Raw genomic sequence first — 21,228 nt, forward strand, 5'->3', positions numbered from 1 at the left:
CAGCCTCTGACCCTGGGAAAATAAGCCCAGGAGAGGTAAATACAAAAGAAAACCAGTGTAGTAATCATGCAATATTAGACACAGCATCAGCGGACATAAAGAAATACCTTCGTGACCTCATAGACAAATTTAAAACTGTACTTCTGATCCAAGTGAGGCAAGATATAAAAAGACTAATTAAAGAAATGATAAGTCCCTCCCAAGAGAACACAGAGGGAAGAACGGAGGAACTCAGAAAAGAAAGAGAAACCTTTCATGAAGAATATAAACAAAACCTAGAATACATGAAACAGGTCCAAAGAGATTACCAGGAAACTAAAAACTCCATTGAAAGCTGGCAAAATGCCTTGACAGAAACAAAAGTTAGCCTTTCTAAACTTGAAGAGAGGTTTATGATGTGTGATAGTGAAAGAAAAGATCTCTTAAAAATAACAAGGAACCAGGAAGAAACAATTCAAAGGCTAGAAGATGACAAGAGGATCTATAACTTAAGAATAAAAAATGTAAACAAAGAAGCAAGAGTAACCACAAATGAACTACAAAGAATATTCACAGTTATAATTTAAAAAACTTCCCAAGCATAAGAAAAAGAAATGATATCCAGATAAATGAGGCATCCCGAACTCCAGCCACCTACAACCAAAACAGATCTACACCCAGACATATATAATCAAGATTCCAGAAATCCACCACAAGAACAGAATATTAAAAGCAGCCAGAGAAAAGAAGCAGATCACCTACAAAGGACAAACCATCAAAATAATGACAGACTTATCAACACAAACTCTCAAATCAAGAAGAACCTGGGGGGGGGATAATTCAAACCCTGAAAGAAAATAACTTCCAACCAAGGCTTATGTACCAGCAAAACTCTCAAAATTAATGGAGAAACAAGATATTTCCAAGACAAAGAGGAACTCTGGGAGTTCATGGCCACCAACCTAACTCTACAAAAAATACTTAAGGCCATTCCAGAGAGAGAGAGGAAAAAATACCAAGATTCCAGCAACAGTGGCAGAGAGGCCTCAATGAACAGGGCAGACAGTGGAACGAAGGAGAAAAGTGGACAAATAATAGCAGAAGAATAGAATAGCAGAGATGAGACAGAGAAGGTAAGCTATAATTTTTAATCTAGATAGCCTTGATACACTAACAAAAAAGAAACACAGGCAGAGTACATTAGGAGGCAGGATCCATCAAGAGGCTCTGAATAGGAAATACACTCAACCTGAAAGAAGGTTAATAAACTGAAAGTCAAAGATGAGAAAACAATGCTATGTGTAACAGGAAACCAGAGAAAAATAGGGACAACTTGTCCAGCAGCCGCAGATAGATTGGAAAGTTATGACACTTTGTGCAGTGTAGAACTACACAGCTGGAAGGAAGGAAAACCTTTGTGGCTTTAGTAAGTAAAGGAGTACAGCTCAAGATCAAGCTCAGGGGTAAAAAGGTTCAGCAACACTCAGATAGATAACAAGTTGATCTCCTAGTCTAAAAACTATAGGAGCTAGTGGCACCCAAAATATACAAAGCATCCTGAGAAGGGGAAAGGTGAGGAATTGCCTCAAAAAGGAAGGCAGAGGACATTGTTATAAGTGTATCAGAATTTAAAAGCCACAGAAGTCTTATCTCTCTGTTTAGTTTGATTATATTTTGTTCCGGTCTGTCTACTCATATGAGATTTGAGGGCACAGACAGCTAACCCAAAAATAACAGGTTATATTATGGTAACTATCCTTAATTTCCTATTAACTTAAACTAAAACCGTGTATTGCTTACATTGTTTTACTATGACTGATCTTATTTGAAGCTGGTTTGTTAGATCGCTATTTTCTGTTGACTGACTTTATTCAAATTTGGTATGCTTGATAGTATCAAGTCTAAGAGTAGAGCTAACTATTCTGAAGATGACAAGATATAAAAGATATCCATTCCAGTTTTGATTATTAACTGCTTTCAAGTCCTACAATGTCTCCAAAGATGTGTTTTTATAAAAGTAGCTATGTAATGCTATGCTTAACTATATAATGTCTGATGATGTGGATAATTCTGTTGAAAATAACAAGAGAAAGCATAGTAACTACTGTAGATTACCTAATATTGTGGTCTTATATGTATTTGTCATTTCATGCTTTTCTAGGAATTTTTGTTGTCTTGTTTTGATCTGTTTTTCCCTAAAATATAGAAAGGATAGATGCACATGTAGAGATTCACACATGGGAAGAATTTCTAAACTATTTATGGCAACAGATTATATAATACACGATGTAATGAACAGATACTCTGAAGAAGAAGAGACACTAAGAAATCCAATGCTGATATAAAATCTAGCAATACTATTATTCACTGTTTAGAGTGATATTAGTCTAGTCTCTTATGTTCAATTTCAGTATACGTAAAGATAAAGACAGCTACTACAAAGAGAATGAGAGACATTATGGGAGTCATTACTGACTTCCCCAAGATCAGATCTTGAGGACCTAAAAAGACTTCATCATCCTGTAATGACTTGATCAGTTCTATAATGCTCAGTATATATTCAATGTGTGTGAAGATGGGGACAACTATTTGGAAGAAAACTAGAGACAATAAGATAGACAGTGAAGATCTCCAGTGGACTTGCTTAGAAATCTGTGTTTCTTTAAATTGTTTCCTCATGAACTGTTTTGTTCTGTTTTGACATGTTTAATCTTACCCTCTTTAAGATAAAAAACAAGTGTGTAGGACTGACAACCATATTACTAAGCTTTTTTTGGATCACTGAAAAAAAATGCTGAAAGTCGATCTTGGATTTATGGCTATATGGAAATCACTGAGATTTCTACCCTTGATACATCTACTTTATAAGGACTTGAGATCTGATCAAATTGAGAACTCGTTCAATTTTTTCATGTATTGACTTTATTTTTTTCACATATTGACTTTAAATCATATTTTCTATTAAATGTATCCATTCAACAAACAATTTGAATAACTACCATATACTGAGAAATATGCCAAGTCCAGGAGGTTGAAGGCTGGATCAGAGGACATCCTCAGCCTTACAGAGCTGAAGACCTATAGAGACAAGGTGATGTGAAGATCAGTGTTATGGATTAAGAACTGGTGGTCAACTTAATGCCATTTGGATTACATCAGCATGGCACTGAGTGAAGATGCTCCACCTGAGGGAAGTTGCCAACATAAAGAGAGAGCCGGAGAAGGAGAAGGAAGGCGTTAATACATTATTGTGTTGAGGCACTGTGGCTTCTCCTACAAGATGCTGTTTGAGCCATTGGTTCTCATGGAGAAGCTCTGGTCCTCACATCGAGCACTGCTTGCTGGCTCCGGAGGGGAAGACATGTGCTGCTTGGTCTCCAGGATGGACTCGTCACACTGGCTTCCTGGCATATACCTGACTGTGCTTTTCCTCAGAGGAGCTCAGGGCCTCCGTGTCGCTGAGGATGGCTGTGGTGTTTTTCAGGACAGTCCTGGTCTTTGTTGTGAGTGTGACTTCTTGGCTCCAGCGTAGAACCCTCAACCTACCAGCACAGCTCCTTCACCCTGCTGGGATGGACATTCCGGCTTCCATTGCTGACCTGTGGGCCTTCCCAGCACAGATCCGTAAAAGAGATTGGCATGAGTCCTTCTTGTGGGCTCTGGACTTCCAGTTGGACTCATGGGAGGCATTGTCACGAGCTCTGGGTCTTCATCTAGACTGATGTGGGACCTTGCTGCGGGATTTAGTCCGTTGACTAAATATTCTATATCTTTGGTGTTGTGGATAGATTTCCTGCTTTTTCTTGTGGTAACTCCTGGTGACCATTATAAAAATAATATTATAAACTCCATGTTCTGATTCTAGTTGTTCTCTGCACAACCCCTGACTACAATAATCAGTAAATACAGTAAGAAGCAAGAGCACAGTTACAGCCATGTGTGTGTCGGGCAGTGGTCTCAGTGCTTAGCTTGGGTGCTGTGAGCTCACAGGTGTCCTGTGATATTCCATTGTGACAGCATCCTGCTCATTTTACACCCAAAGAGACTGAGGCAGAGAGCACTTGGCATTTCTGAAACCTAGGCCTAAGCGGCAGAGCGGGATCTAAGTCAGTGTTTGCGTGGGATCAAGAGCCCTGAGCTGTGTCTCTGCTGGTGGCTGTGCAGCCAGGTGGCGTGCAAGTGGCGCTCAGCACTTCAAGCTGGGAGTGCAGTGTGGGTCAGGCCTAGAGCAGGAGAGGGGAGCGCACTACAGTCAGGTGGAGGAAAGGCAGGCCCCATGCATCACAGAAAGCTGGATGAATTCCTTCTGGAGACGATGAGAACTGTAGAGCAGGGGGATTTAGGCAGTACCGGGGCAGATCTGTTTCTTTCGTTTTTCTTTCTTTTCTTCCCACCGATACTGGGGATTGAACACGGGACCTTCACATTGCACCACACCCCCACTGCTTCTTATGTTTTGCATTTTGAGATAAGATCTTGTTAAGTTGCTAAATTGTCCAAACTGGATTCGAACTTGTGATCCTACTGCCTCAGGATTACAGGATTACAGGTGTGGCACCAACGTGGTCAGCCCTTCCTGGAAATGATTGATCTGATGGTGGAAGGGCAGCGTGTGGGAGCAAGCCTGAGAGAGCGGAGCAGTCCTTGGAGACACTCCTCTTCCAGATACAAGGCCTGGGCAGTGCAGTTGAGGAGGAAGGACGTAGTGGGGCATTTCTGATACTGCAGGTCAGCCAGCTTTCATCCTAACTGGTGGTTGCCAAGCACGGTGATTGCCAATATTATTTTCAATATTGCAATGTAAACAGAACCCACAGTGTGATCGTGACAGCAGAGATCCATTTTCCCAAGGCTTAATGATGCACTCAGGAAACAGGTATTGGAGGAATGAACAAAGGGGCAAAGGTGATGCGTACATGAATGGGTGAGACCAAGCGAGAATGAAGAGGAGCTCACATTACTAGCCTGGATTATGCAGTCAGTGTCTCTCTGCTTGTGCACCACATAAAACATCCAGGCTGCCCCATGAATGTTGCATGTGCAGCCGCTCTGCAGCACAGTGCAGCTAATGCGGGACCAAGAAGTCAACCTGCCCTGCCCTCCTGCTTCTGTAGGCCTGGCTGTGCCCCCAACTTCTTTGAAGCCTACACTCATGTTTAAAAAGCATTCCTGACATTATTTCATGCATCAATCTACCCCATGTTTCTTTACCCTGCTTTAGTTTTCACTGTGCACTTAATGTTTCCTGGCATTCTCTCATTCATTCATTCATATTTTGTTTCGTATGTATCTCTGTATTAGTTCCCTATGGTATTATTGCCACAGCGAATGACAGAGAGATGCCTGCTTCAGCTCTGAAATTGACAAGTGAATGACTCTCAGGCCACAATCATAGAAGTCCTGCCAGGTCCCAAGTGGGTGCCCCTGGCTAGAAGAAGGCTTGATGGTGGGGTTCCACCCTTGTTCCTAGGAAGGAGAGAAGCATCCCCAGAGGCTGAAGAGATGCCTTCCCATCTCTAAACTGGGTGCTCCGGACTCCAGCACAGGAGTGGAGTTTGGTCTGGATGCAGGTGTCCAGCCATGCAGAGAATTAGGAGAGAGAGAGACTTTTCCTGGAGATCTGTTCAAGCCAGCACATCACCCTCCTTCTCTGACTGCCTGTCAGTGTCCTGGGCACCTGCATCCCCAAGTGGATAATACACTGCATTTTGTTTCTTATTATCATTCATTCAGGCTGTCATTATTGCTTGTCTTGACTTTTTAAGTTCTGAGCCTTTCATTGTATGATTTCCACACAGGTGCACACCAGACATTCAAGTGTTCTGTGTTTGAGTTCCCCACTGTATGATCTTTCTGCTATGCACTGTAACTGGTACCTGGGGTCTTAAGACCATCCATGCAGATTGCAAAGCATTGTTTGCTTTTCATGAGGAAGGCCTGCGGGAATCTAGGTGGGAGCTTGGGTCTTGTTCATGGGGCCCATGTCTGCTGCAAGATCTTTTGTTGCCTTCCAGGGTAAAGGGAAGCAGCTTCTCTGAATACGAGAAGAGGAGGATGCTGCACCCATGCATAGAGAGAAACCCTGCTTGCTTTGTACTCTCGGGGTGCAAATTCAGTGAGGTCTCTCATTTTCTCTCCAGACCACAAGTCATGCATCGGAGAGTAGGAGAGCCAGTGAGAGCCTCTCCCCAGAAGCAAAATGTAAAAGAGCATTTTTAAAAATCATATTTTAATACAACACAGTATTTAAGAAAAAGAAGACCACCAGATCAGGATGCTATAGCTGTCTGCCCGGGTACCTTATCTCCCCCTCCACCTCAGTCCTGGGGACTGAACCCAGCCAGGGCTTTGTGCTGAGCTGCAGCCCCAGCCTCCTTATTTTTGGTTTTGAGTCAGCGGTGTCTTACTCTGTGGCTAACTTGGCCCAGCTGAGCTTGAACCTTCAATTCTTCTGCTTCAGCTTCTCGAGAGCTGCCGTGGCAGGTGTGCACCACCTCGCCTGACTTGTCTTGATTTAAATTATTAAGCATCACATAGTTTCTTTTCTATGAGAAACCCAAGGAATAACTAATTTAAAGAGAAAAATAAAAGATACATGGCAGGAAATAGGCTTTGTGGAGACAGGCAGGATGCCTGGGGGTGGGGGAGATGCAGTGGGTGGTGGAGAAGGGGAAGTGAAAAGGTGAGGATGCCAAGTGTGTTTATTATAGATCACAAACAAATACTAACATCTTCAACAATTTCTAAGAATCGTTGGTCTTTCGTTTGTTTTCACTAATTCTCCTTGAAGCTACCTCCTACTTTCTAAGCAAAAAGCTTGATGGGTCCCTTGTGGGGAGGCCTTTCCACCGGGCTGTGGTGGGGACCCATTGTGTGCAAAAGGAAATCAACCTGACTTCCATGTTACAGAGGGCAGAGCCCCAATATTGGATCCTCAGAGCTACCCTGGAGCTGGGCATGTCTGAGTGCTTCATGGGAGAATGAATGTGTCCACATGGTCCGCCCTCCCTTCCCCCTGGCCCAAGGGAAGGCCTCGGTCAGTGAGCCACACCCTCCACCCGGATGGCCGCGGCTGGCCCTCTCACGGTGACCGATTCTCCATGGCTGGCTCATTTAATTGACATGGATGCCCATCTTTTGCCAGCTTGGATGTCTTCATGGGAATTTCTTAAACACAGTTGTTTTGTATGGTTGGTTCTTTGTGTTCATACACTGTAAAAGACGGATTAATGGCCCCTTCTAAGAAAGCTTTTTTTTTTTATAATCCTTGGAACCTATAAATTTGTCAAGTTACATAGCAAAGAGAAATTTACTTTTATGATGTCTTTGTGGCACTGGGGGCTGAATTTAGGATGTCTGCGTGGAGCTAAATCACCAGCTCTTCTTTTATTCATTTTATTTTGAGGTAGGGTCTCACTAAGTCACTAAATTGCCCAGACTTAGCTTGAATTTATGACCCTCCCACCTCAGTCTCCCAGAATGCTGGGATTACAGGCATTTGCCAAGTCACCTGACTGCTGAGGAATTTTTAGAGTGCAGATGGAATGAGAGCTGATAATGTGCCAACTTGGAAATAAACCAATCAGTCTGGATCTTCTAAGTAAGCTCAATGGGACCCTGAGGGCTTTTGAGTAGGCGGCCTAGAAGAATCAGAATCAGAGGGAGGGCATCCTAGGAAAACCTGACTGGCTGTCATTGGCTTTCAAGGAGTCATAAGCCAAGGAATGCCTCTAGAACACAAGGATGTGAGCTCTTCCCAGAACTTCCAGAAGGAATGTAGCTCTCCTGGCACCTGGATTTCAGCTCATTTTGGACTCTGAGCTCCAAAACTACAAAATAATAAATTCATGTTGATTTCAGCCACTACATTCATAGTCATTGGTTACAGCAATGATAAGGAAAGAACCACACACCTGACTTCTCCGATCTCCAGGATTCCAGTGCCCAGACTCAGCAGGTGGGAAGTCTCTAAGCCTAGAAGTTCTGGCTCACAAGAGTGCTCGACGTCCTCAGTGTTGAGGTGCTCCGTCTCCAAAGTCAGTTCTCCAAGGTCACACATGTGAGCATCTTCCAGAATTCCCAGGCCTGAGTCATCCCTGTGTCCATAGTCAGATTCCTCCCAGACTCAGAGCACCAGTTCCTCCCTTCACAGGGAGGAGCTCAATGCCAAGAGTGGAACATCCTCTTGTAAGCCCTCCAGTCCAGATGGTCTTACCGAGCGTCTCTGGCCACTGGTGATGTTGGTCCTCAACAACTTCCTGACTTCCCCAAAGGAGATCACTCTTCATGGTGCTTCCCTGAGATCTGGCCTTCCTTCTGAGGGAAGCCGCCTTTATAAGCTCAGCTTCATTATACCACATCCATCTTGCCCAATGTAGGAATAAAGCTACGTGAAAGAAGCCAGACACAAAGGAATCCACACAGTATGATTGCATTTATGTGCAATTTTAAGAAATGGAAACTAATGCCAAAAAAGCAGATTGGAGGTTGCCTCTGACCGTGGGCAAAGGAGACACAGGAGGCATCTTGTGTGCATGACAAAAGTTGTCTTGAGTGTGGAGATTTCATCCTTAGATCCAGCTGTCAAAATTCATCAAATCATACTTTGAAATAGACAAAGCTTACTGCATGTAAATTAAACTCAGTTACACTGATTTGTAAAATTGGGAGAAAGAAATCAAAAGAAAATGAAGGAATTATGAGAGGTTTTGTTGTTTGTTGTTTTTTTAATTCCTACAATAGAAAGAAAAGGACTGAGGGTATTTTTCTTGCCCTCAAACTGAATACATAGAAATGCTGGTATGCTTCCTGAGTGAAATCAAAATTTTTGCTCCTATTTTTGTCATCATCTTTAATAGATAAGCATATCCTGACACAGTACTTGTTATGGATTAAGAACTGGTGGTCAACTGAATGCCAACTGGATTACATCAGCATGGCACTGAGCATAGATGCTCCAACTGAGGAAAGTTGCCAGCATAAATAGGTGGAGAAGGAGAAGGAGAAGGAGAAGGAGAAGGGGGGCATTAATGCGTTATTGAGTTGTGTTGAGGTGTTGAGGCATTGTGGTGCTGTGGTGAGTCGCTGTCTGAGCTGTTGGTTCTTCTGGAGAAGCTCTGGTCCTCACATTGAGCATTGCTTCCTGGCTTCGAAGGGGAAGACGTGTGCTGCTTGGTCTCCAGGATGGACTCGTCACGCAGGCTTCCTGGCATGTACCTGACTGTGCTTGTTGTTGGAGGAGCTCGGGGCCTCTGTGTCACTGAGGATGGCTGTGGTGCTTTTCAGGACATCCCTGGTCTTTGTTGTGAGTGTGACTTCTTGGCTCCAGCGTAGATCCCTCATCCCACCAGCACAGCTCCTTCACCCCGCTGGCATGGACTTTCTGGCTTCCACTGCTGACCTTTTCGCCCTCCCATCATGGATCCATAAAGAGACTGGTGTGAGTCCTCTTGTGGGCTCTGGACCTCCGGTTGGACTCGTGGGAGGCATTGTCATGAGCTCTGGGATTTCGTCTGTACTCATGTGGAACATTGCTGTGGGATTTGGGCCCTTGACTAAATATTCTATGTCGTTGGTGTTGCAGATAGATTTCCTGCATTTTCTTGTGTTAACTCCCGGTGACCATTATAAAAATAATATTATAAACTTCATGTTCTGGTTCTAATTGTTCTCTGCACAATCCCTGACTACAACAATACTCTTTCCAGCTGGATGTGCTGATGTTCACCTGTAAATCCCAACACTGGGTAGACTGAGGCAGGAAGCTTGCACTTTCAAACTCAACCTGAGCAATTTAGCAAGACTCAGTCTGGCCTCAGCATACAAAAATTTTAAAAGGCTGGGAATGCAGCTCAGTGCAAAAAGCCCAAGGGTAGTTCTTCGAACAATCATTATTTCATTAAGACATATCAAATCAGGAGCCAACTTTATACCTAATACTGAAATTCTAGAAACATTCCCATCAGAATAAGAAAAAATTGTGAAATTATTATCCACTTCCTGCAAAATGTGGCTCAAAAATGACATTCAACCTAAACAAGAGTTGTACAGTTAAAAGGAGAAAGCTTTTTCTTTTTGTTCCTTTCCCTGCCTCTCTTGATATTGTAGATGATATTATTATAAACTCAAAAGAGAATGATCTCAGAGCTCTTAAAGGTAAAAAGAGTTCCACAAGGTACTAGATTACAGGGATATTTTGAAAAACAATAGCGTTCTCGTATACATAACAGGCTTGAAAAAATTCATTAAAGTTGAACAAAAAACCCATATACTAGAAACTAAAAATGCCAGCAAAACTGAGCAAATACATTTTCTACCACATGAAAAAATTCTCTTCCTGATCCATCTAAGTGTTCATACGAATCAATAAGGCTGAGAACCCTACAGACAAATAGGGAAAGACAAAGGACAATCGCTTTTAAAGCAAGATCTATAAATAGCAGCAGAGACAGCATATAAATATTCATACCAGACTTTTAAAATAATGATTATAAGAACAAAAACACCATTTTATTTCTTGTTAGTTTAGAATTTTTAGAACATTTATAGCCAATAACAGCAAAGTCTGAATATGGCAATCAAGGGTAGAAATCGATACAGTCTTCTGAACCATAATGTAAACCTGGAAACAATCAGGAAAGCAATTGACTTTTTATTTTGTTTCTAAATTGTTTTCATTTGTAGTCTTTACTTTTTATGAAGTCAAACCTACCTATATTTTCTTTCTTTGCATGATTTCTCCTATTGCTGTCATTTCTAGTGTTTTTCTACCCATATTTACTTCTAACTTATATAGTTTGTTTTTCTTTGCATTTGGTTCTACTTTTAATTTTAATTTTTATCAATGCATGTGTGTGGTACACAATGATCACCTTCATCACGGGAGGCTGGTCCATGTACACAACACGATTCAATTCTTTTTATGCCCCACTGTCTCTCAGTCTGCTTCCCATTTACGAAAGTGTTTAATTCTTTATTCCACTTTTATTTAGTGTGTGTTTAACAATGCACATATCAAAGGAAGATATTATTTATTGATGAATTTTTATTGATTTGTGACAGTGCTTATATTATAGACTAAGATTTAGCTATCTTTGGGGGGGTTTGAACAGTTCTTACCTTGTTTTTGAATCTCTCTGACTGTAACAGCCAATGAGAATCAGTGAGCTCTGGTGTACAGTGCCTAGTGGAACCCGGACACTTGGGCAACAGGACATGTGCTCTGTGCCTTGGGACATAGCGTGCTTTCTGTGTCATATGTATATAAATGACTTAGAGTGATGCCTAGCTCATGCACATGCTAAGTACACATTAACAACTATTCATGTGTCGACATCGCGTTATTTTAATTATAGCTCCATCTCATTTTTAAAATATTGAATAAAAAAGTCTTCACTTTTAATCTTTTACAAATATGTTAATTTCTTTTCAAGTCCAAAATCTTAAGGTAATACATGTCCTTGTTTTCCTTCACCCCACATCTCCCATCCATCAGTATTTTCACTAAAAAACATACCAGACTGACAATTTAAAATATGATCTCAGTCATTTAAAACCCTTCATTAACATCTTCCACTTCCACTAGTGGGGCATGTGGACCTAATAAATCCCTTGCGTAATTATACACATCTTATATTGATTCAGTTCTAGGAACCCTAGCTAGTATGATATACCTCCTACATGTTCTGCAGAACTTCATGTGTTGAAATTAATTCCCTTTTTGTTAGGTATTGAGAGGATAGAAACTTAATTTGACTTTTATGTTTAGACTTGAGGTCTTTGAGAGGTAATTGAGACGAGGAATAGGAAAGTTCTTAGGGTGGAGCTTCCGCAATTCAATTTTGGAGGCTTTGTAAGAAGCTGGAGAGAAATGAGAATACACACACACACACACAGGTGCACACCCTGTCTGTCTCTGGACACATCAAGCAGCCATCAAGATGCCCAGCCCCAGACTGACGCCCTTGACTCTGCACCTCCAGAACTGTGAGCCAAAAAAACCCCGTGTCTGTTAAAACCTACTCAGTGCCTGATGCTGAGTAAGCCACAGACAACACACTGACACATCCATTTCCTCTAGTTTTGTGGTCTCGCTGTCCTGCACCCCTGATCTCACTGTGACTCCCTACAGTGACCTCTTGCTTCCTAACTCCCCAGAACAGATCTCAGCCCCAAGGACAAGTTTTGTGGAGGTAGCTTCTCCAAGATACAGGACAACAGAGACCTTAGTGAGCACTGACGCTGTCCTTTTCTCTGCATGTGTAGTCTCGTTGAGGAACTCAAGGTCATCCTTTTCAACTTTTATTTTTATTAGTATATGTTTTGGCACATAATGATCACGTTCACCATGGGGAGCTGGTACATGTACAGGACACATCTTAATTCTATTATTTCCCCTTCTCTTCCTCTTGCTCAATCTCTTGGTCCCTTTCCTATCTGCAAAAGATCTCTATTTTCTACTGTCTACCATTTATTTTGTTCTTTATTTATAACATAACCATGTGATATGCGTGTCTGATTTATTTCACTTAATGTTATGGTCTCCAGGAGCATCCATTTTCCTACAGATGATTTCAGTGTATCCTTCTTCATGGCAGAGTAGCACTGTGTTGTGTACCGTGTTTTCTTTATCCATCCATCTGCGGACTGGCATTCGACTGCTTCCCATATTTAGCTATTATGAGCCATGCTGCTAGAAACATGACTGTGCATGTCTCATTGTAATATGATGTCTTTAACTGCTTTGGAAGATACCTAGAAGGGAGTAGCTGGATCGCATGGGATTTCTGGCTTCAGTTCTTTGAGGAATCTCCACACTGATTTCCAAAGTGGTTGTACTAGTTTATAGTCCCATCAACAGTGTAGAAGTGTTCCTTTTTCCTTGAAGCCTCTCCAGCTTTTGTGATGATGGTCATTCTTTCTGGAGTGAAGTGGAATCTCAGCGCTGTTTTAATTTGCATTTCTCTAATGGCCAGCGATGTTGGGCATTTCTTCATGTGTTTATTGGCCCTTTGAGTTTCATCTATGAAGTGTCTATTTTAGTTGCCATTTTTAATTGGGTCTTTTATTTTGGGGGAGTGTATATTTTTGAGTTCTTTATATATTCTAGATATCAGTCCTCATTTAGAGTAATGCTTAGCAAAACTTATTTCCCCATTCTGTAAGTTATCTACTTACTCTATTAGTTTTCCCTTTGCTACACAAAAGCTTTTTAAAATGCGATATGCATCTGTTGATTCTTGTTTTTACTTCTTGTGCAATTAGCGTTCTGCTCAGAAAGTCCTTGCCTATGTTTATGTCTCAAAATATTAGCCAGAGTGATCAGGCGAAAGAAAGAAATGAAAAGGGTATATACAGGGAACCAAGAGGGCAGACGACATGGTCATCTATACGGAAGGCCAAAAAATCCCACTAAAAGACTCCTGAAATTAATAACTAAATTCAGTAGTGTGGCAGGATACAAAGCCAACACTCAAAAATCACTAGCATTCCTGTTTACCAACAGAGAAAGAAATTAGGAAAGCAAGACCATTCATAATAGCATCAAGATAAGTTAACTGCTTAGGAAAAAGAGTAACAATGAATGTAAAGGACTCTGTACAATAGAACTACAGTATACCGGAAAAGAAGATTAAAAAGATGCCAGAAAATGTAAAGTTCTCCCCTGTTCCTGCATAGGAAGAACAAGTATTATCACAATGGTCGTACTTCCAAGACTGATATTCAAATTCAGCACAATCACAATCAAAATACCAAGAGCATTCTTGACAAAACTAGAGAAAACAATCTTAAAATTCATATAGAAGAAGAAGAAGAAGAAAACTAGAACAGCAAAAGCAATCCTGGGCAACAAGAGCAAAGCAGCAGACATTACAATCTCAGACTTCAAGTTATATTACAAAGCTACAGTGATAAAAACAGTATGATTCTGGCATAAAAACAGATATGTAGATCAAAGGAACAGAAAAGAAGATACAAACATTCCCTAGGCACATTCAGCCACATGACTGTTGACAAACAGGCCGAAAGGATATGCTGGAGGAAAGACAGCCTCTTTAACAAATGGAGCTGGAAAAACTTGCTATGCACATGAAATTGAAATCCAGATTGAGTCTTTCACCATGTACTAAATTAAAATCACAATGGATCAAACATCTAAATGTTAAAACGGAATCACTTAATCTACTGGAAGACAAAATAAAGATCATTCCCATCTGCTTCTCCCTCCTGTGGAGTTTAGATCTAAATACAAACAAACCTTAAATTGCCAAGATACACTGAAGACCACTGATCAGACCTGTACTTTGTTTTGCTCATTTTATCTTTTGAGTTTTTCCTTTTCTCCCCTTCCTTCTCTCTCTTTTGTCTTTTTTTTCCTCCTCTTCCTCTCTTCCTTCTCCTTCTTCTCCCTTCTTCTCTCTCAACTTGAGGTGAATCAAGAAAGGTAAGAAAAGCAAAAGACAATTTTGGCTCCTTTTTAGAAGTCCTTTGCCTCTGGGGAGCCATACAGGGTGTTTTTATGTTTTCATTTAATTTTTCAACTTTTGGTGCATTTTTAATGTTTTTATACGTGTGCTCAAGTCTGAAAGGTCTCTAAGCACAGAACAACCTCTAACTAGAGCTTTCTGTTCGTCTTGACCTTCCAAGGGAATGACACTGGATTGGTCCTGGAAGGGAAGGCAATGTCATGGATTTCCCCCCCCACACCCTTTTTTTTTTTGACTTAGTAAATGTATTTCTTTTTCACACACAATTCTGTGATCACTTCCACAATCAAAACTTAAAGCATCCTCATTATCATTTTCCTAGAAGTCATCTTCTTTCCCTGGTCCCAGAAACTACTGATTTTTTTTCTGTCCTTACAGGCTTGGAAATGTCCCTGAACACCACTGAAATGGAACTGTATGACGTGCAGTCTCTGAGCCTGGACTTTGCCATTCTATTCCTGTTTTACTCTACTCTACTCTATTCCTGGGTGGCACAAATGGCATCTTTTAACGAACATAATTCATTTGGGATTCACCCTGTTGTATCAGTTCGATCTTGGCATTGGTAAATAGCATTCCATCACATGGATGTGCTTATTTAAGTTGCCTTCTGTTTGGGGATTATGAACAAAGCTATCATAAACACTGGCTTTCAGAGTTTTGCATGAAGGTAAGTCTGCATTTCCTTTAGGTAAATTTCCATAAGTAGGATTGTTGGATCATGCAGTGAGTATACTTTACTTTCTAAGAAACCGCCACACTGGTTTCCAAAGTGGCAGTGTTATTCTGTGTCCAGTTGACGTTATTGTGTTGAGGGCTGAATCCAGGAGGGCTCACGCCCAGGTACACAGCACCCTTCCAACCCCATCTGAGAATGGAGGCATTTTGGAGGCTGTGTGATGACAGATACTGCAGCTTTCTCTTCCAACAGGCAGTGTCTGGGAAGTCCGGACGTGGAAGGGGAGCTCCAGGGTTGCCAGGGTGTCCTGGGCACTACGTGGGATACCTTCGGGAGTCCAGACGGAGGACCTCATGGCTGAGCTTGCATGGAAAAAAGGGGCCACGTGGGAACCGCCTGGCTCCTGAGAAACAGGTGGTGGAGCAAAGCAGCAAGCACCGCATCAGTCTTGCATCTTCCCAGACCCATGAGCCTGAAAGTTCTGGCCTGGTGCAGGGAGAAGGAAGGAACCCTGCAACGTGTCTCCGGCACAGCTTGTGTGGGTGGAACTGAGCTAGGTATAACTTACAGAAACAGACACAGTGCACATCCCAAATTGAAGTCCTTGCACTGAGCTCCACGATGTGCCAGCATTCACACTTGGCAGTTCGTGCACTTTATTTTTGATCTTTAAACCAGCACAACAAATTAAATATATGCATCTCTCAGATATCAAAGTTGAAGCACAAGACAGTCACCGTGCTCCATGACTATTCTGCTTAAACTTTGATAGATCTCTTCTGGCATCTCCTCCACTGCTGACCTTGGGCCCTGCCCGCGGCGCGTCCCCTGCCTGAGCCTTCCCTGCCCCGTCCTGCCCCTGCCGCTTCTTGTTCCTTGGTTGCAGCTTTTCCTAACTCATCCCAAGAGGGTCAACCATTCCCTTCCTTCTCTCTCCATTGTGGTCACTGCACGCTGGCCCTGAGGCTGTTGGCCCCACGTTACTGAGATTCCCAATCACCAGCGTCCAGCAGGTAGGCCCCGCAGAGGAGGAGAGAGCAGTTGTGTTCATTTATTTCCTTAGAGCTTTACGTTGCTCTTCACTGACAGCTAACTGTAGGTACCTCTGGGGTGCAGGGTGACATTTCAGTACACGTGTGTGCGTACACCACACAGTGACCTAATCAGATCCGTTACTGTATCCCTCACTTCAAATGGTGACTTCTTTGTGGTGAGAACGTTTAAAATCATCTTTTTAAGAAATTTTGAAATATAAGGTACGTCATTTTCTCTGTAGTCACCTTGCTATGCAGTAGAACACCGTACCCCAGTGAATTCCTCATTTCTAACGGAACTGTGCTGGTTAACCGAAGTTCCCTCTTTCCCTGTCCACACCACATCCCAGCCTCAGGTAACCACCGTGCCACCATCTTCTTCCAAACCTTCATTTCGGTGGTGAGGGGAAAAGGCAAAGGAAGCAGTTTATTTTCCCAGACTTGTAGCATGGAGGGAAAGGGAAGGGAAGGGGAGGGGAGGGGAGGGGAGGGGAGGGGAGGGAAGAGGAGGGGAGGGAAGGGGAGGGGAGGGAAGGGGAGGGGAGGGAAGAGGAGGGGAGGGAAGGGAAGGGAAGGGGAGGGGAGGGGAGGGGAGGGGAGGGGAGGCCCACTGTTAGGAACCGGCTTTGACCTCTTTCATAAATTAATTTCACTTTCACTTTTAAAATGAATAGATCTCAACTGCTTCATAAAATTCTAAATCCCAGATCAGAAGACACCTGAGGTCACCCAACGTGCTTTATTTCTGGTCTCTTAACTGCGGTGCTTTAAATGTTGGCCTGCCTTGACCAAGAGGTGAAGTAGTGGTGTTGCTTTGGGTACCAACCTCTGTTTCTTACCTGAATGCCTGCCTTTCTGGTACTTCGTATTGTACCCTTGATCCTGATTCCTGACGCTTCTTTTCATATTTTATTATCGTGTTCTACTTTCCCTTATCTCCTGATATTTTTATCTTTCTCGATTGAGGAAACTGTTGTCAACTACAATGTTTATTTATACTGTCTCGTATTTTGAAATTATGCTCTAAGAAAACATGCTGGATTTCTGTGTGCATGATTTATATAGAGAGGCAGATGAATGAAATGATTTCTGTGTGCCGGTGGGGAAGACAAGAAAAGAAACTTGTAATTATAAAAATAATTCAAGGTAGAAGGGAAACGGGGAGGGAAAGGAGCGGAAAGGGAAGTAAAAAGAATTAAAATGTGTTGCATACTGCAAACGTGCACTAGCAAAAATTGTTTTAAAAATAAATCACACTGAGAAATCAAAATTCTCAGTTTCTGGAGGTCAAGAAGAGTTTGTCTTGTAGGTCTTATAGATAAGGGACTTGTAATGTCTATTTTCTTTGTTTCTTTTTCTTTTCTTTCCTTTTTTTTGTGTCACTATGTAGTTCAGACTAGCCTTTGTAGCCCAAAGGCTCGGTGGCACGGTGGCTACCCGAGGCTGGGATGTGGTGTGGACAGGGAAAGAGGGAACTTCGGTTAACCAGCACAGTTCCGTTAGAAATGAGGAATTCACTGGGGTACGGTGTTCCACTGCATAGCAAGGTGACTACAGAGAAAATGACGTACCTTATATTTCAAAATTTCTTAAAAAGATGATTTTAAACGTTCTCACCACAAAGAAGTCACCATTTGAAGTGAGGGATACAGTAACAGACTCACTTTGTAGCCCAAATTTGCCTCAAACTCTTGGTGATTATCCTGCCTCAGCCTCCTGAGTGCTGAGATTACAGGTGTGCACCACCACATCCGGCAATATGGTACTTTAAAGTCAAGAGTGACTGGGAGCTGAGTGCTGAGTTTGTCCTCAGAGCATGACAGAGGAACTGAGTGGATAAAATACGTCTAGGTGTGATGCACTATCTGCTTGTTTATTAATACATACGTTGCACTAAGCATTATACATGATGTATACCAAGTTCTCAAGAGATATTTAAATAGATAACCCAAGAATTATTATTTTTTTTGTCTTTTTCATTTTTATCAGTACTGGGGATCGAACTCATGACCGCCTGCTTGCAAGGCAGGTGCTTATGCCGCTGAGCTAAATCCCCAGCCCAAGAATTATTTTTTTAAGAGAAAGAGACTGATATTATCAACATGTAATGACTCTAGGAAGTTTGATTTTAGCTGGAGCAGTACCACTGTGCATTACTGTGAATGAGCTGTCTCAGTGTATCTAAAAGCTGTGGTACATTATGATGCAAAATCATATAAATTCACTTACCAAATGCCCTCCAGCTCCTTGGCTTGTCTAATTTTAGAGTTGATGATACCTTTCATTAGGTATTAAAGGCTTTGAGTTAAAAGATCTCCTTTCATAAGTGAAACCGTTACCCAAAAAAAGTCTTTAAGTCCGCTGTGGCTGTTAGAAGGGTTTCTGGCACTGCCAGGAAGGAGCACTGTCTGACCACAGATGAGACAGCTCCACCCTACACTCAGGCTCCTGTGGAAAGCACGGTGTTCTTTGTTGAGTATGGTGGTGCATGCCTGTAACCCCAGCACTTGGGAGGCTGAGGCAGGAGGATCAACATGAGTTCCAGCCCACTCTGGGCTATGTATTGCATTCAAGAGAGCTTGAACCAAGTAGCAGGACCCTGTTTGAAAGACAGACAGACAGACAGACAGAAAAAGAGAGAAGCAGGACCTAGTTCTACTAGGTGGGAGGAACTAGTTGACAAATTTTTCTTAACTATCTTGTATAATGCAACATTTTTAAAGAAAATGTAAAGGCTTTGGGGATTTGCTTTGGGGTTTTTGTTTTATGTTACGATACCGTATATGATTAAAAGCAATTCTCTCTCTCTCTCTCTCTCTCTCTCCCCCCCCCCCCCCTCGTACCAGGAATCAAAATCATGACTTTGTGCTTATCAGGCAGGCGCTTGTGCCACTGAGCTAAATCCCCAGCCTCTGGAAACAATTCCTTTTCATCTTCAGTTTTTATTTCTTTCTGTTATTTAATGGTATCTAGTGAAAATAGCCAAGTAACGTGTTTAGAAACATCTTGCTTTGAAAAACTGAACTGGATACTTCCTTTTACAAAATCAGCTCATCCAACAGTAACATTAAGTAAGCGCTGGCAAAAGCATTGCTCTTGCTGTTAAGGACATTTCTAAGGAAATGGAAATCTTATTACCTGAGCAAGACAGGTTTGAAAAGCTAAAAATGCCTTTGATGCAGAGAAGGCTGAGGCTAGAACTCTGGGCGACACGAGCTAAGGGCAGATGGGAGAAAGAGACCCTGAGAATTAGGAAAGAAGGATGCAAAGAGGCTGGAGGAATGCACCAAGGTGACAAGGTGACTCCAGCCACCAAAGCAGGGCTCACAACAGTGAGCGTGGCGCTGGAGACAGAAGTCACCCTGCAGAGGAGAGGGAAAGGGAGGCTACGGGGACACAGCGTACCCAGCGTGCACTGCTCTCTTAGAGGCTGGTGGTGAAGGAAGAGTAAGTGGAGGATTACAGGGTCGAGAGCATTCCCAAGGCTCTGGCACCCAGCACAGCACCTGCCTGTAAAAGGTACTCAGATACCTTTTTCTTCAATAATAGTGGGAATGAGAAGTGATGAATAGCTGAGTAATGAGTCTCATGTTTTAGAACATTTAATTATTCATTTATCTTCACAAGAGATGACTCAGAGGATTAACCAGAAAAGAGAGAAGTGTGCAGAGTGGAAGATGGCACAGAATCCATGCAGTGAGCATGGTGGGAAGGGCAGGTGTCAGCATGTGGGAGGGTGCCAGGCAGGGAAGGTGGCTTGCAGGTGGGAAAGCTAGTTACTAAGAAAGTGGACATAAGGGTACAGATGGCAGCAGCAGCAGCAGGTAATACAACAAAAGGCCACCCAGCACAGGTAAGGACTACCACTGTTGTCCAGTGTTCATTGAGTTATAATTTCATGATGGAATCTGATGGTAATTCAATGCAATCTAAAAATATTGATAATCCAATTTAACTGTATGTTCTGGCTTGTATCTAGATGTCTCTTCAAAGCCTCACGAAGTTCTAGGCGGGCCTTTTCAAAGAGGGCTGGATCTAGGGTGCAGGATGCTAGGCTGGATTCATGGTGTGATGCTATGATGAAGGGTGCCCCACCCCGGCTTGAATGGTGAGTAACCTGGATAGGATATAAGGAACAGAAACAGGGCTGCTGCTGTCTCTTGCTGCCTTCTACCCACCATGAACTGTTTCTCTCATGCGGACTGGAGCCAGCTGACTATGGACTAAAATCTCTAGAAACTGTGAGCCAAAATAAACCTTCCCTCCTTTAACTTTGGATATCGTGTATTTTGTCTTAGAGAAAAAAAAGTAACTGAAACAGTATAAAATCCACCCAAATGCCCTTTTAATCTTTTTTTTTTTTTTTTTTTTTTTGTCTTTTTGAGACGGAGTCTCTCTATGCAATTCAGGCTGGCCTTGAGCTCACTTTGTAGCCCAGGCTGGTCTCAAACTCATAGCGATCCTCCTGCCTCAGCCTCCCAAGTGCTGGGATTTCAGGTGTGAGCCACCATACCCGGCTAGCCCTTTTAATCTTAAATCGTACTGAAATAACACACAGGCTCTTGAGGCAAGACATCTCAAGGCAAGTACACAGTACATCAAGAAGGCAAAGGACAGTTGGAGTGGCATTAATGTAAAGGTTTGTTAGTAGGAAATATTTAGAGCAAGACCAGGCATCCTTGGCTGGCTTTGTGGAAATGGACCTGCGCTTGGTCAGTTTCTGAGGCAAAGCTGAAAGAATCCCATCTCCCCCACAGAGCTGCCGGAGGAATTAGGGGGAAGCTCTTTTCTGATTGCCAACGGTAAAGCACTATTAATAGGACCTTGTAGCTACAAGGCCTTTGTGGGTATCCGCGGGGCTTCTGCAGCTTGCACTGTTGGTGTTGGCTTTTAGATTTCCTTCTCTCTTGGGTTTGTGCTCTTGGTAAATGGAGTATGATGTGCACAGTGGCCAGCAAGCACCTGGGATGGATCCCGGTGTGGGAGTGCTGACTGCTAAGCCTTCTGCCTTCCTCCAGGCCTTTCCTCCTCCTTTGCCAGTTACCTCCAG

This window comes from Cavia porcellus, unplaced genomic scaffold (genome assembly GCF_034190915.1).
Source record: "Cavia porcellus strain 051 isolate PalLab524CR breed Dunkin Hartley unplaced genomic scaffold, mCavPor4.1 scaffold_22, whole genome shotgun sequence".
NCBI classification, from domain to species: domain Eukaryota; kingdom Metazoa; phylum Chordata; class Mammalia; order Rodentia; family Caviidae; genus Cavia; species Cavia porcellus.